The 14,775-nt window shown below is 38.6% G+C and overlaps 1 protein-coding gene across 28 annotated transcripts in view; it reads right to left on the reverse strand.

The window, feature by feature from the left end:
* CDC42SE2 (CDC42 small effector 2) overlaps positions 1-14,775 on the reverse strand; it is a 116,912-nt gene that overhangs the window by 71,058 nt on the left and 31,079 nt on the right. For 12 of the 28 annotated variants that reach the window (XR_014310322.1, XM_082725767.1, XM_082725783.1 and 9 more), the window contains one exon: positions 5,724-5,807. The exons of 4 other annotated variants lie outside the window; for them this stretch is intronic. The gene's annotated coding sequence lies outside the window, so the exon portion shown is untranslated. Of the gene's footprint in view, positions 1-5,638; positions 5,808-14,775 lie in introns of all 28 variants that reach the window. 12 more of the 28 variants (XR_014310323.1, XM_082725782.1, XM_082725768.1 and 9 more) reach the window with 1 other exon arrangement.

Here is a 14,775-nt window from a genome sequence, read left to right on the forward strand (position 1 = left end):
ACAACAATCAATCAAGGTGCTCTCTTGGCCTTAATAAACACTGTGAATGTTCCAGTTATTCTGGATGGAATAGCTCTTTTCCATTTTGATGATCACAAAATTAAATTTCAGACTTTACTTGTTCTGTCTAATATGACAGGTTGCCAGCTCCACAGGGGAGGAAGTGAAGAAGCAATGTGACCTTGTGAGGTGCTAGTAAACTCACTTTTGTATGGGATCCACACATGTGTGAGCACATATGGTTACAACACCAAGATTGTGGTGTCCTGCATTTGCACCCCCATGGAACCTGTGCAATGGCCCTCAGGCCCAGCTGCTGGGCCTGAATTAACTGGATGCCTTACCAGGAAAAGACTCTCCCAGCAAGGACTTGGATCCCGGATGTCAGGGGAAAAAGAAAAAGAGAAGGACACAAGAGGATCAGTGGGATGGAGTTGGTCATATCCCAAGACCGCCAAAGTCCTCCAACGGGTTTAAGATGCTACTGGACTCTTCTACCAGAAAGTTGCACACCAGCTACCTTGAAAGGCTCTACTGAACTCTCCAGAGCTTCCCTGCTGGAAACTAGTTTGCAGAGTACATCCAGGTGACCATCCACAAAGACAAAGGGGTACCCATTCTTCTAGGACTTATGAGAGCACATAATGATAGATGCTCCATCTGAAGTGACTGCTTTGAGGGATATGGTGCTAGATGTCTGGAATAAGAAGCTCACAGCATGAGAGAACTGGCCAACCACCTTCCCAGTAGCAATGGCCCCCATGTACTGTCTGATGAGACCAAACAAGACAACTGCTGTGCTCTGCATGAGATTACCAGCAAAAACATGGAGAACAACAAAGTCCTAGCCAACTCAGGGGAGATAGAGAAGGTAGTAAACATAACCAAGAGCAGAGAAGACAGATCATTGCTGAAAGCGGTGAAGAAAGCAGCCCAGGTCTTGAATACATTATGGCATCAGGACCTCCAAAGCATTTCTAAAAAGAATGGGTGCAATCAGAACTATTTTGTTATACCTTTATTTCATGTTAGAGTGAGACCAATTCAATTTGCATCCTTCTTTGTCTACCACTGATTAACAAAGGTCACCCATCAGCAGCATTTCCTCCTCACCAGCCTAGTTAAGAAACTCTTGCTCTGAACACGACAGGACCCAGCCACCTATGTGGTATTATAATAGCCAAAAGAAAATCAAGCATAAAGGCCTGTACTCTGGCTCCAGCAAATTTTCACCTACTTACACGAATTCTTATTCTTCACCAGCAAGAAAACAGAAAGCTACTGCACCAACAGCTGTATTGTAGTCAAAATGATTCCAACAGAAAGAACCCTGACATACAAAGATGTATTTGCAGTTTCCTCATAGCTACAAAGATCCTTATTCTGATGACTGAATTTACTTCCCAGCTATTACTAATTATTCAACATAGTATGGACTGAAATTAACCATAAGTTATATAGACTTTTATTCCACTAAATGACCTTCTTATACAGTAGAACAGCACCCTGGGTTCCCAGATTAGTGGATTGTAGCATCAAAATGCTCAGTAAAAGAATTCTATCTAATCCTGTTTTGAATGAGAAGAAAAGCCTGTCTTGCTGATTTGTGGATGAAATGTGCAAGTATGGAATATATGAATGAAAAGCATTTTTTTTTCTTTTTTGAAGACTTATCAGTGAAGTAAGGAAACCTTTGGGAGAGAAGATTTTGACTTTCTAAGCTCTACTTAGGTATCAGAAGTAATCACTTGTAGATTCTGTAGTCAGGTAAAGGTGCACACAATGCAATGAAGAAGTTAAAGAAATGGGTGAAATGAGATAGGAGATGTATAGGTGAAATCATAAGAAAGGGGATTGTTCAAATGTGAAGAAAGTTATGTTTTGATAAACTGAACAGAAAAAGAAATGGAATGCATATCCCTCATGTTTTATGGCTATTACAAAAAAACTGTTAAATATTTAAGATAATATTGAAAGTACACAGAGTATGTCATTTAGCAATTCGACTCATGTAAGGCATTATTTGTATTTATTAATAACAGAAACCACCTTGTCCCTTCCTTAAGTAAAAAAGAGATATTAATACAATGTGTGCACTATATTAACCTTTCTAAAATTAGAAGAATTCTGAAACCCCCTGTATATTTGGCCTCAAGATTCTGAATAAGGCAAACAAACAAACAAAAATTGAATAAAGGATTGAGAACTGTACCTTTTTCTATTGATTTATTAGGAAAAAATGAATAATAATTTATATAAAAAATAATGGTAGATTGCCAATTCCACAATTGTTTCAGCAGCTTCAAAGGTAGGAAGGGTTCAGCAGGAGTCTCCAACAAAGAGCTAGTCTTAAGAAATGATGGATACTCCTTTTCTTCCACAACCCTAACCTTGTTTAGTAAGAGATTATTAATCTCTGATAATAATCCTACTAGTATTTAGGACACCGTGTCAGTCTATTCCAATTAACAATAAACTGCTTAGCAATGGCATGGACTAAGTATTTATTCACCACCTTAACTCTTCTGCTTAATACTTGAATCCTTGTAATCAGTCAATGAACAGTCTTATCTGCCATCTATACACCTGATAATGGACTGCATTATCAGACTTATCTAATTCACAAGTTTTATTAAGTCCTTGAGTTATCATTATATAGTTTAGAATGGGTGCTAATAAAAGATCTATCAGTTAAGATGTTTTCATATACATGAAACATAAAATCCAAAGCACAGGGACGCCTGGGTGGCTCAGCTGTTTGGACAACTGCTTTCGGCTCAGGTCATGATCCCGGAGTCCCGGGATCAAGTCCCGCATCGGGCTCCCAGCTCCACGGGGAGTCTGCTTCTCCCTCTGACCTTCTCCTCGCTCATGCTCTCTCACTGCCTCTCTCTCAAATAAATAAAATCTTAAAAAAAAAAAAAAAATCCAAAGCACACTGGATTAAACTGGAACCTAATGGCTCACATAAAATAAATAAAGTCTAGGGGTATACTACCTTCAGGGAGGACTCAATCTAGTGGTCAGAGCATAGTTTTTCTCTGTTCTACTCCTTCAGTGTTTACTTCTTATTTAACTGGTTTCCTTTTATGGCCAGAAGGTAGCTGCCAGGAGTTTAATGACAGTACATTTTGATTTCTGTTGAAATACAGCCCCCCCCCCAAAACAAACAAACAAACAAACAAACAAACAAAACAGTGCCTTTATCCCAGCATTCCTAGCAAATATCCTAAGATCATTCTGATTCATCTAGCTTAGATCACATGTCTGCTGTGATTGCCTGGGGTCAAGGCACATGTTCCATTCTGACAAACTCTTCATAACATTTATGAAATAAAGCACATTAGAGCTGACCTTAGTGATTTCAACTTCTAGTATTACTGAATGGTATTACTGAATTAAAATTGATAGGTTAAGCACATCATACACCTTTCACTCCCTCTTAAAAAGTTATTCCCCCAAATTTTAACAACAACCCATCAAGGAAAAAAAAAATCAACTCTTCCCTAAGTGAAAATCACATTTTCAAGGATTCAAAATGTATTACAAAATTACCCACAGGCTTTATGATTTTCCTTTTTAATACAACAGAAACCAAGACTATGTATTTTCTCAGAGCAAAAGAGGTTTACATTCAACTTTTTCAAGATTACAACATTAGAATTTAAATAAAGATTGCAGAGTACATGGGTACCTTGAGTTAGGAAAAAAAGTGGTTTTATTTCATAGAGCTATAAAAAATAAGTAAATAATCCATCCTGTAACTCAAGACTCCTCTTACAAGGTACTAGATTCACCACAAAACCTACCTCCACACACAGACACACAACTAGGTCCTAAGAACAGAGCAGAGATGTACAGCATAGGGAGCCTTTTTGTAAATGTGCATTTCAAAGCCAAATACTAATTATTTCCAAATTACTATGTTTCATACTTTTTAACATCCCTTATTTCTATAATTAGCAGAGAAAATAGAACATAAACTATTCAGTTTTTATAACAGAGAGTGAAATGTATTTCACTGAAAGCTAGAACTCAAATATATAGGAAAAGCTCTGAGACTTACAATAAAATTGAAAAAAAAAGGCAAAATACAACCACCATTTTCTTAAGAGTAGAACTAACCACTTGAATATGTGTTATACAATAATCATCTTAAAAGCCAAGCTTTATTTATAATCGCAAGGAGAAACAGTGTGGTCAAAGAAGAGGATGTGAATTAAAAGGAAATCACTGTAGGTGCGCCTGGGTGGCTTAGTCAGTTGGTTTTGGCTCACGTCATGAGCAGGGACTCTACTTAAGAGTCTCTTTCTCTCTCTCTGAAATAAATAAAAATTTGGATGGATGGATGAATGGATGGATGGAAGGAAAGAAGGAAGGAAGGAAAACCTCTGTACTTGTTCAATTCTGTAGACTGGTCTTTCAAATACTCATTTGTTCAAACAATTCAATTCAGTAAATAAGCTCTGATGGCTTTATTAAGAAGACAGTACTGGTGTTAGACAAAGGAGGGATATAAACACAGTCCTTAACTTCAAAAATGTTTACAATGTGCCTCAAAAGCAACATACACAAAGGAGCATCACTGGACAGCACAGAACATAATCAAGGAGAAATAAATGCTTGAGACACTAAAGACAATGGGTAATCAGAAAGAGGAGAAATCAAATGAGAGGATTTCTACAGCAAGTAACAGAAAACCTACAGGGAAACTGCTTAACATTAAGGAAATGTATTATCTCAGCTAACAAGGAATGCACAGTGAGGGTGATTTTACATGTGTTAAGCAGAGTCCAGTTCTACTTCTCTGCTGTTCTCCTGCCTCTACCTACCTTGATATCAGGGCAACACTTTCAGGCTAGTAGCAAAACGGCCACAGCAGTTCTAGATGTCACATCCAGATAAAACCACTACGGAGAAGAGGGATCAACGGTTTCCTTCTTTCTCAAAATCAAGGAAACCTTTCCTAGAATCCTCTTACAGATTTCCCTTCTAGTACTCAGTGGCCAAAACTGGATCTATTCCTAAAATGATTTCAAAGGCAAGAACGCCTATCATTAACCAAGATTTGAGTAGATGCTGATAATTATCATGACCATCGTTTTAGTGTTAGCTGAATATTTTAAGAAGACAGGCCTTGGGGGCACCTGGGTGGCTCAGTGGTTTGGGCTGCTGCCTTCAGCTCGGGTCATGATCTCAGGGTCCTGGGATCGAGCCCCGCATCAGGCTCTCTGCTCCGCGGGAAGCCTGCTTCCCTCTCTCTCTCTCTCTCTCTCTCTCTGCCTGCCTCTCTGCCTACTTGTGATCTCTGTCTGTCAAATAAATAAATAAAATCTTTAAAAAAAAAAAAAGAAGAAGACAGGCCTTGGAAGATGGTATAATTAGGAAAAGAAATAAAAGAGAAAAATACAATGGCAAAGGAAAGGATGTGCATAACTGAATAAAAAAGTCAAACTGCAATCATACACTAAATACATTATTAGGCACAAGGAACTTTCCTAAACTGCCCTGTTGTCATTCTCTGTAATAAAAAATTAACTTACTATTCAACAGTGAGTAAATGCTAAGAATGGAGGAGGAGGAGTTCTCTTTTTATGATAGGATTTAGTTAATTTTCAGTAGGGACAGTCAGACTCACCACTCCTGGTCAATGGAGTCACCCATTTAGCTATCTGTGGGTTGAGAACTTTCCATATTATGCATACAGATGACTGTAGACTCACTATCAATAGAAGTTGTTCTTTGAAGGTTTCTTCTCATTTGGGTTCCAGGTTTCAGTCAAACGTCCACAAACTTCACAACCAACCCTGTGTGCAAATGAAAGCATGCAATCAGGAGGCAAAAAAAGCTACAGGGAACAATTCCCTCCTCCCCCATCTATAACTAACTGATCCATAAGGAAACTGAACTTAAATACCGGATTCAATAAGCACCATGTTCAAACTAAGCAACTTGCATTTCAAAAGCTGTAGTGTGATTATTACACAGTTATCACCCTTTCACATCATACATATTATTGTGTCTACAGTGTACCAGGTAAAACTCTTAGCAAAAGTTGCTCACTAGATAGAATCCAACACACATTTGTGTGGTGGATCCAAATAAGGCTGACCTACACATAGTATATTAAAGGACAGCTGCCTACATTTATAAATCAGAAGACGACTCTACATGAAAATTAAGATTTCTAACCTCTCTTGGGAAAAAAAAAAATCGGAAGATCTAGCAATAATGGGCCCACATTCCCACATGGTAACTAACAATCTGGTGGAGCTGATGAGCAGCTAATCCTTTGGATGGGTCACAGGCTTTGCATTTGCCTGCAGATGTCATCACTCTCTTGCAACACAACTCAATTATCTGTCTTGATCCTGCTGGCATCTGACTTTGCAAATTCTCCTAGATTTCTAAAATAGCTCACAGGGAACATATTTTACTGTCAAAGCCAAGCATGTTTTTCTGCCTTGACAATACAATATAGTATAGGGCTAATAACTACATTCACTTTGGAGTCAGCAGGCCCCAGGTTTGAGTTCTAATTCTGAATATAACTTAGCTGTATGACCTCAGGCATATTTTTAACCTAAGATATATTTCTTCTTCTACAAGCCTCCTAATAAACACATATAAGCACTTAACACAGCCAACAAACAACTGGCCTAAAATCTACCATGTCCAAGCTGAATTTACAATCCCAAATTCAGGGCTTCCTCAGTCTTCTGCATCCTTATAAGCTGCAATGTGATTCATGCGCATAAGCCTCAAACCTCAAAGTCCTAATCATATATTTTCTTTCATTTTCCCAAAACTAGTACCACGGTACTTGATTCTCTAAAATATGGAATTTGAATGAATTTTCAGAATCCCATAAAAAATAATAATTCCTCCTTCAGAATCAATTACTTTCCTAAAATCACCTACAAATACAAACTAAGTAATGATACTCTGAAGTTTCAAGGTTGCATATCATGAGGAATACTAATAATTCATTTTAAGAAAATGAAGACGGCAGGTGCCTGGCTGGCTCAGTAGGTAGAGCACGCAACTGTTGATCTCAAAGTTGTAGGTTCAAATCCCATGTTGGGTACAGAGATTACTTTAAAAAAATGGGGTGCCTGGGTGGCTCAGTCAGTTAAGTATCTGACAATTTTAGTTCAGGGCATGATCTCTGGGTGAGATCAAGTCCCACGTGGGGCTCTCTGCTCAGGGGAATCTGCTTGAGATTCTTTCCCTCGGCCCCTCCACCTGTGCATACTCTCTCTCAAAGAAATTACCTTTAAAAAAAAAAAAAATGAAGACAAAATACTGGGGGTAATATCTATCATTCCTTGCAAGATACTGGCCCCATTACATTTTGTAAGCTTACATGTTTCTTCCAAGCTAAACTAACAATGAACTAGGATGCTACGTTTCATCTGAAAACAAAATTAAGAAAAGAGATAGTTAGAATTTTAAAAATCAACCGTTTCTATAGAACTATTCAAATAACAATCAGAAAACCCACTTTTGGGGGCACCTGCGTGGCTCAGTGGGTTAAGTCTCTGCCTTTGGTTCAGGTCATGATCTCAGAGTCCTGGGATCAAGCCCCGCATAGGGCTCTCTGCTCAGCGGGGAGCCTGCTTCCCTCTCTCTCCGCCTGCCTCTCCGCCTGCCTCTCCACCTACTTGTGATCTCTGTCAAATAAATAAATAAAATCTTTCTTTTTTTTTTTTTAAGATTTTTATTTATTCATTTGACAGAGAGATCACAAGTAGGCGGAGAGGCAGGCAGAGAGAGAGGAGGAAGCAGGCTCATTTTAAGTTTTAAAACAAATTGATTGCATATTAATAACTGGTAGCAAAACTGATTAATATGAAAGGCAAGACCCTTTCAATGTATTAACTATGAAAATCATGGCCATTATCTTTCTTTCTGGAAAATAATTCCACTGAATAGTGTATTATCTCAACGCTAAAGATCAAAACCATAATTACCAATCACAAAGAAAGCATATACCAAAAACTGCACTCTAGCTAACCTCATATAATTTGGCATGCGCAAAAAGAAAATTTAGTGGATTTCATTACTACTCATTCACATGCAGTCTACAAAGTAACCCAGGCTTTCATTACATCTGGTAGGAATCAGACAAAAATTTTTTCCCTGTCAACCAAAAACATTTTAATATAGGAATTTTATTAGCATTCATCTCAGTATCACTACTACAATGTATTTCACATTCTTCTTAGAATTGATGAAGAAAATATGAAATCAGATCCATTTAATTGTTAACTGCTGGCATGGCTTGGTGCTTTTTACACCTTATTAAATGGCACCTCTACCCCCATCTACCTGTTATTTATACTGATAACAGCAAATTACATTACTTCTTGTGGTGAATTTAAGCACTAAATTTTATTTTAGATAATATCGAAAGTGTGTAAGCCCATCTCTATCCAGAGATATCTATTCTCCAAGCTACCAGTCTCAGTTCCATGACACTGCTATGAAAGAAGGGGCTTCATCTTTAGAGAAATGAGTTAACAGTGCTACCTTATAATACTTTTAGGGCAGTCACAGAGAAAAAATATGCTAGTTCTGCATCAGCACAAATGACACAACTAGAATGAATGAGCAGAGGCTCTATTTTCCACATATTAGATTATCTTTCTAAGCCACTGTTGCCTCAAAGGGGATGTCCTGCCTGGAACACCTATCATCAGCAGTGAGGATATTACTGGCAGTGACTTGAAAATAACATATAGCTGATCTAGACCAACTTTATGATTCCTTGCAACCCTCAAATGCTTTTCTGAATTTAAAAATAAAAATTCATTTTTAAGTCCCCAAACCCACTACAATTCAAAAGTCTTAGGTTTAAGCGGGTCAAATTACAAGAAGCTAAAGACCTAAGTCTTACAATAACATTTCTGTTTGGTTTCCACTTTTCCTCAAAGTATAATGGCTTCAATTATCAGGCCTTGACCCTATTAAATTACTCTGATACTGAAAGAAAAATATGTACTATGTATGTGTTCCATCTTCTTGCTCATTTAATTTCAAATGCTAATTCTTTCTTTCTTCCCAAAGAAATATGGACCTGGCAAAAATAATAAAGATCTATGAGAAACCTAGTTCAATTTCTTCATTTTACACATTCAGAAAGGTAAAAAAATTTGCCCTAAAATTCTTAACTAATCAGTACACTATAATACCTATTAGTACTGCAATAAATCACTACCATTTATTTCCACCTTAAGTACACTGTAAAGAAAGGCATATAACCATTCAGTTACACAATTTAAGTGAAAAGTTATCTGGGCAATAGTATCATAGGCAGTGGTGATACAATTAAAGACTCAAGACATTTTGCTTCTTGGTACTGTTCATTGGTGCTGTTAACATTCCTAGACCCTACAAGTATAGGATGTGGGAGGGTTACAGAAATGGATAGAAGCGATGGTATATACACGAGTAGCTGTGAATTAGGCAAAACTTTTAAACAGGGAGAATGAATGTATTTCTAACTACCAGAATTTCAAAACTAATGGAAAAGGCTGCATATGCCTTCATAAAAAAAAACAGAAAAGGAGGGATGAGGTAATAAAGATGGACTACCAGTGGGAACGCAAAGTTGTACAACCACTTTGGAAATGTTGTAGAAACTTTCTTTATAGGTATACACACACTTTACCAGGCACCAAAACAAACCACTCCCAAGAGAAATGAAAACAGGTCCATACAAAGAATGCAGACTAGAGGAGGCAGTAGAGGATAGCAATTAAGAAAATGGGCCCTGGGGGCGCCTGGGTGGCTCAGTGGGTAGGCCTCTGCCTTCCGCTCCAGCCATGATCTTGGTGTCCTGGGATAGAGCCCTGCATCAGCTCTCCGCTCAGCGGGAAGCCTGTCCCCCCCTCCCCCCACCGCCTGCCTCTCTGCCTACTTGTGATCTCTGTCAAATAAATAAATAAATAAAATCTTAAAAAAAAAAAAAAAAGAAAAGAAAAAAAAACTGGCCCTGGAGTCAAACTGTCAGAGTTTGAATTCTGGCTCTGCCACTTACTAAATGTGTTGAGTTTAGACAAGTTACTCACCATGCCTCAATCTCCTAAACTATAAAAAGGAAGTAATTCATAAGGCTACTGTGAGGTTTAAATTATGTTAATACATGTAAAATGCCTCAAATGTAGCCTGGCACAAAATAAGCCTTCAGATAAATGGCAATCAGAAGGGGAATGGGATCTAATACATGATGTAACATGACAAAAGTAATTATTCTGAGCCAAATTAAAGGGCATTTTAAAATACAGATGCACACCCACAGCCAGTGCTGTATAATGTAGCGTTTAAGAGTTTACTTGGATTTTGTTTATGTCACTTCACTGTTTCCAAAGCTGACTGCCATGGAGAACTATAGGTAAACTTCCCTGAGATTTGGTTTTATCAACTATAAAGAAACAACAGCTACTTACCTCAGAGGATTATTTTAAGAATGTAATTAAGATGTATAAAGTGCTTGCTTAGTACAATGCTTGACACACAGTAGCTAAAAAATGACAGTATTTTATTATACTATATTGAATTAAGCACATTATAACTATAGTGACCATTTGTTATTTGCTAATGACAGCCCCAGTCTATGCAAGTTTTCACAATGTGATTACTCAGAAGTCATTCCCCTACCTCAGTATGTCCCAGTTTAGATAAAACTTGTTCTCAATATGTCCTGGTTTTAGATGATACATTATACGGTTGCCCTAATTTGTAACTGAAATACTTTCAGGATTTTCCATCTATTTAGTTCTTCTCAAATGTTCTCCTATCTCTCTCTTTTAAGATTTTATTTATTTATTTGACAGACAGATCACAAGTAGGCAGAGAAGGAGGCAGAGAGAGAGATGGGGTAGCAGGCTCCCTGCTGAGCCCGACATAGGGCTCAATCCTAGGACCCTGGGATCATGACCTGAACTGAAGACAGAGGCTTTAACCCACTGAGTCACCCAAGTGCCCCTCTTATCTCTTTTTAATGGCATTACCTCTTTGCTCTCCAACTCACCATCCCCATTTTGCATGCACACTGGCAGACACACACACACACACACACACACACACACACACAGAGTCTGTGGCCCTCGCTCTCCTTATCTCTTTATCCAGGTGCTTGGTAACCTCCAGGCCTCTTTGTTGCCCTATACTCCGCAACAATGTCATATTTTTTCCAAGCCTAATCTTTCTCAAATTCCTATCTGTTCCTTCAGTCTGAATTCCAGAATAAAACCCTACTGACCTAGAAATATCATCACCACCAGTATGTTACCGTCTTTAGGAATATCTACATTTTTTTTTAAAAGATTTTATTTATTTATTTGTAAGAGAGAGAGAGTGAGAGCGAGCACAGGCAGACAGAGTGGAAGGCAGAGTCAGAGGGAGAAGCAGGCTCCCTGCGGAGCAAGGAGCCCGATGTGGGACTCGATCCCAGGACGCTGGGATCATGACCTGAGCCGAAGGCAGCTGCTTAACCAACTGAGCCACCCAGGCGTCCCTAGGAATATCTACATTTTAACAGGTTAACGACTTGAGAAACAATGCCTTACCCCAAAGTAGAGAACCTCTAGTAACATGAATTTCAGACACTGAAAACTGACTAAGGTAGATATTTTAGGAGCTATTTTGCATTTCTCCAATCAAAGGATTGGGTGGGTTTCTACTAAATAAATAAATTGGAGCAGCCCTGATTTCTTTCTTTTTGCTGGTTCCCAAATAATCCAATCAGAAACACCAAAGGTGTTTAGCTCAAGTATAATAAGGTCACAGTTCTTTAAGAGTTTCAGTCTGTGCTTTTCTCTTTCACTGTACAAATGCTCTTCTAAGTTATCTTAGCTCACTCTCCCGAGTTCAATTACCATATGTATACTGATGACCACCAAACCTACTTTCCCAGCAAAGCTCTATCCAAGGTTCTCCAGCCTAGATGTCTTTCAGTTCAACCTCAAATAACCAAAGGCATCTAGTACACCGCACCCCCATGTGCTACTCTGTCTCAAGCTTAACTGAACCCCACTTCCCCAGCACTCCTCTATCCCAATCCCATTCATATGATTTTTTTAAGGTTTTATTTATTCAACGGAGAGAGAGAGCGAGCACAAGCAAGGAGAGGTGCAGAGAAGGAGAAGCAGGTTCTCTGCTGAGCAGGAAGCCCAATGTGGGGCTTGATCCCAGGACCCTGGGATTATGACCTGAGCAGAAGGAAGACATTTAACCAACTGGGCCACACAGGTGACCACCCCCCCCAATTCAAATGATTTTCATTAAATTCTCCCACCTACCCAGTTTCACAAATCCTTGACTTCTACCTTTCCATCACTCCCAGCTATAGCCAAACAACAATGGAATTCCCTGAACTATTTTTCCAGTCTGTTTCTTTCCAACCTAAGAATCACTGGTCAAGGTCTGAGCGCCACCATTATATCTAAAAAATACCATTATAGCTGTTAACCCATCTCCAAGCACATCTCAGCCCCTCCAATTCATTGGCATTTGGGACAGAATGATCCTTCTAAAATGAATGGCTGGTAGTGTTTGTTTATTTTTTACTTAAAACTGCCATTAATGGGGGCGCCTGGGTGGCTCAGTAGGTTAAAGCCTCTGCCTTCAGCTCCGGTCATGATCCCAGGGTCCTGGGATGGAGCCCCGCATCGGGCTCTCTGCTCGGCAGGGAGCCTGCTTCCTCCTCTCGCTCTCCCTCTCTCTGCCTGCCTCTCTGCCTACTTGTGATCTCTGTCAAATAAATAAATAAAATATTTTTTTAAAAAACTGCCATTAATGATTCACTATTATCCTCAGGAACAGTTCAGTTAATACAATTTCTAAGGGTCTTTATGACGTGGTCCCCAGTTTTCCCTTTAACATCATTTACTTCCTCTTCCACTCAATGCCCCATAACTGTGCCATCCAACCGTTTTCAATTTCATTGTGTTCCATGAAACACCAGGTTCTCTCTGTTTTGACTACAGGCCAACACACTTGCCTTCCATCTCTTGCCTGGCATACCCTTCAGAACTTGGTATGGCCATCACTTCCTTCAGGAAGTTTTCTTCAACCCCCAAATCTGTATCAGGTGCTCCTACAGTGTATCAGGTATCTTCCCTTTAGGGCACTTATACTAAAGAAGTTATCAATCCTGCTTATACCTCCACATCATGAAAAGGAACTTGGGTCTGTAATTTCAGATTCACAAGTTCACGAATAGGGCATCCTGTTTTGGGTACTGTATCTTAAGAGACATTTTTGTTAGCCAGAACACATCCAGAAAAAGAAAAACAAAGCTGGAGGCATCGCAATCCCAGATTTTAAGATATATTACTATGTTGTAGTAATCAAAATAGTATGGTACTGATACCAACACTGACACACACAGACCAATGGAAAAGAATACAGAGCCCAGAAACAAACCCACACCTATATGGTCAATTAATCTATGAGAAAAGAAGCAAGAATATACAATGGGGGAAAGATGGCCTCTTCAATAAATGGTGCTGGGAAAATGTGACGGCTATGTGTTAAAAAAATGAAAGTGAACCACCTTCTTACACTATACCCAAAGTAAACTCAAAATAGATTAAAGCAATGAATTCATAAAAATCCTAAAAGAGAACACAAGCAGTAGTTTCTCTGACATCAGCCCTAACAACATTTTTTAAGATACGTTTCCTCAGGCAATGGAAACAAAAGCAAAAATAAACTACTGGCACTTCATCAAAATAAAAAGCTTTTGCACAGCAAAGGAAACCATCAACAAAACAAAAAGACCAACTACTGAATGGGTGAAGATATTCACACACTCTCAAAAAAAAAAAAAAAAAGAGAGAGAGAGCGAGATTGTGCCATTTACAACAACATGGATGGACCCAGGGGATATTATGCTAAATAAAAATAAATCAGATTGCAAAAGACAGACACCATATGATTTCACTCATGTGGAATATATAAAAACAAATGAGTAAACAAACAAAAAGCAGAATTAGACCTAGAAATACAGAGAACAAACTGATGGTTGTTGTCAGAGGGGAGGCAAGGTAATTGGGGCGGGGGTAGGTCAAGCTGGTGAAGAGGAGTGGGTGATACAGGGATACAGTCATGGTATGAGTAAGTCACAGAAATAAAAGCATAGCATTTAGAATATAGCCAATGATATTGTAATAGTATCACATGGTAACAGACAGTAGCTAAAGTTGTGTTCAGTACACCATAACACATAAAGAAGGTGAACCACTTTGCTGTAGATGTCAAACCAGTGTTAATGCTGTATGTCAACTATACTCAAATTTTTTTAAAAATTAAAAATTAGAAAAGGAATATATCCAGAGAAGAGCTGAATGGTGAGGAGTCTGAAAAAGATGTCAGGTACGAGTTAAGGGAACTAGAGATTTAACTCAGCAAAAAACAGAGATAGGACAGCCTTCAAATATGTGTAGGCCAAAGCACACAGCATAAGAGGAAGCACTACTGTGGGTTATCAAAGACGATGGAACCAAAGCTATTATGCATAAGTTTCAGAAAGGCAATTTTTTATTTAAAAAAAGAACCATATTAAGTATAACTGCCCGCCAAAAGATACTGGACTAGATAGAGAAGTGGTGAATTCATACTCCCTAAATTTTTTAAAAAAATAAGGAATACTAAAAAGATCCCTACATTTGATGGGTATTAAGGAGAGCACTTGTTCAGATGAGCACTGGGTGTGATATGTAAGTCATTAGTCACTAAATTCTACTCTTGAAACCAGTATTACACTAT

The sequence above is a fragment of the Mustela nivalis genome (assembly GCF_964662115.1).
Source record: "Mustela nivalis genome assembly, chromosome: 3".
Taxonomy (NCBI): Eukaryota; Metazoa; Chordata; class Mammalia; order Carnivora; family Mustelidae; genus Mustela; species Mustela nivalis.